The sequence below is a fragment of the Aquarana catesbeiana genome, linkage group LG04 (assembly GCF_042186555.1).
Source record: "Aquarana catesbeiana isolate 2022-GZ linkage group LG04, ASM4218655v1, whole genome shotgun sequence".
Lineage (NCBI taxonomy): Eukaryota > Metazoa > Chordata > Amphibia > Anura > Ranidae > Aquarana > Aquarana catesbeiana.
In genome coordinates, this window is record NC_133327.1 from 44,495,818 (window position 1) to 44,498,472 (window position 2,655).

Below are 2,655 nucleotides of genomic sequence, written 5' to 3' on the forward strand. Positions count from 1 at the left end.
CAAAAGAAAGCTGCCCCCGAGTCCCGGCTTCGGGGTAGATCAGTATTTTGACTTAATTTGTGACTTGACCAAAATAAATGACTTGACTTGACTTGCTTGACTTCTAGCAGGGACTTGACTTGACTTGCTTGCTTTTCGCCACAGTAACTTGGGACTTGCTTGTGACTTGAAGGTTAAGACTTGAGACTTGCTTGTGACTTGCACATGTGTGACTTACTCCCATCACTGTAAATCGTCTATATAAATCGCATATAATAATAATAATACAGCTGGATCTTCTGGGTATTGGACTATCTCACCTGAGGCTTTCTGCCCTATGCAGAGCCTGTGCAGTAGCTGACTACATCTGCATAGGTGTGGAGTGTCTGGCTCATGCCCCATCTGCAGTGCCTAGAATTGCTCCCATCCTGGCTTTTATATGGGTAATGACTACACCCATGACATCACTACAAGAAGACCTTTTCTAAAAGGGGACCTAACACCCACTTACATAATTCCCTATTACCACTGTATTTTGGGACAGAGCCACCTAGTGGCAGACTAACTGATTGTATTTGTTTACAGGCCTGTATTTCACCCTATCATGAACTGCAGTAACTTTGACGAGACAATCCTCCTTCCTTCCACTAGGGGTCACAGGTAATTAAATAAACAAGTGCTGAATGCCATTTTAGGCTTAATTTTTTCGATATAAAAGGCTGGTAAGTGTTGAAGTGATACAATTTTTTTTACAGAAAGTTATGATTATTATTCTGCAGATTTGAAATGTATATTTTCCTGCCTCTAAAAAAAAAAAAGTCACAACATCTAACATTGACCTAGGAGTCATCTCATTGCAACAACTGGCAGCTTCCCCTTTAAGTCCAGCAATGGATCAAATTTCATTATTTTGTGAGGGGATGTAGCTCAGTGGTAGAGCGCATGCTTTGCATGTATGAGGCCCCGGGTTCAATCCCCGGCATCTCCAACTTTTAGAAAATGATTTTTAATTGTCCTGCAATGGTAATCTTGTTTATTCAATTCAAAGTACAATATGTACGATTATAAAAAGTCAATGGATTTTAAAAAAAATACTAATGGCTTGGCTGAATTTGGGTTTAATGCTAATTCAGTGACCTAGAACAGGCATTCAGCAAATGAAACAAGAAGAAATTCAAGAATGGGAGATATGAGGAAATCTGCCATTGGGGACAACTGTCCAAGAGAGGACTTTGACTCGATTTGGTGAGATCATCTCTTATTGGATTTCAGGTACAATTTGGGTTGTGGGGAGGAGGAGATCTTGCTGCCTGTGCTCAGGTTGTGCAATGTGCAGGGAATGGAGAAAGAGCTCTGCCCAGTGCCCTGCTAGCCGTGACCCTGGTCCTCCCTCCTGCCAGCGGTGACCCCTGCCCTCCCTTTTGCCAGCGGTGACCCCTGTCCTCTCTCCTGTCAGCGGTAAAACCCTGCCCTCCCTTTTGCCAGCAGTGACCCCTGTCCTCTCTCCTGCCAGCGGTAAAACCCTGCCCTCCCTTTTGCCAGCGGTGACCCCTGTTCTCTTTCCTACCAGTGGTGACCACTGTCCTCCCTCCTGCCAGCGGTGACCTGTTTCCTCCCTGTGGGTGTGGCCCCCCACTTTCTGTTTCTGAAGTACTCTGAATTTTCAAAATCTGTTTTTAATTGAAACATGGAATGTCTATCTACAACACCATTTAATTGATTGTAAGTGTAGCAATAACTCTCGGTGGAGCTGCTGGTTTAAGCGGGCTGTTACCGACACCTTCTTTGCCTCTATTTCACCGGAACCGGGTCTAGGGTCTCGTTGAGTTTACCGTGTACGATGTAGGCACCGGACACTTGAGTATCTTTTCCAATGCTTTAATAAACATAAAATTGAAGGAAGTAGCAGGAAAGAGGCAGAAGGAAAGTTGCAGGGAAGCTCAAATACCTTTTCTTAATGTTCTTTGTGTAGCATTAGGGATTGAAAACTTGTAGCTGAATACATTCTCTCTGTAGGATTGAATCTTTGCCCGCCTGGATAGGTTTCTCTCACTAACCTAGCAGCCAGCACGCAGCACGAACAAAAGTCTCTGCAACAGACTTGATTGAAAAAAAAACCCGTACGATCCTCTGCCACAGGATGTATTGGTTTACGATGAGCAACGGACATAGCACTAGGACCTTTAAGCCAACCCAGCCGCACTATGCGGTAGGATTACTTTAGGATACGTCCTCCAACTGAGTCACCAGGCCCCTCTCCAGACCAGCACTCTGCATGATCCTTCCATGATGGGTCCTCCCCTGGGATCTTCTCAGTTGTCCAGCTTCTTCACTTAGGATAGACAGCCCAGGACCATTCCTCTGCTGCTGTGGTAGGCCCCAGACAAGCCTCTGGGCCCACCCACACGCCGCAGCGCCGTGGGCCTCCCGATCGGAGGACCATGAGGTAGTACTCTTAGCGCATACCTGTCGGCCAGGAGGGCCTGCAGGTGGATGGAAAAAAACCCCTAAACATGGCGTCTGTCCCATAAATACCCTCTCCCAGAATGCAACTCGGAGGACCACCTCCACTGAGTTATCTCCGGGACAGAGGAGCACTTATACACTTCAAAGTGTTGCCTTTCCAACATCGGCCCATAGTAACAACGACACCCACAGGCGCAGTGTGAAATTACA

The 2,655-nt window shown here is 46.2% G+C and overlaps 1 non-coding gene across 1 annotated transcript; it reads left to right on the forward strand.

The window, feature by feature from the left end:
* The first annotated feature begins 895 nt into the window (after positions 1–895).
* TRNAA-UGC (transfer RNA alanine (anticodon UGC)) lies at positions 896–967 on the forward strand. Its single transcript has one exon. It is a non-coding gene; the product is annotated as a tRNA-Ala (tRNA).
* The last annotated feature ends 1,688 nt before the right edge of the window (positions 968–2,655 follow it).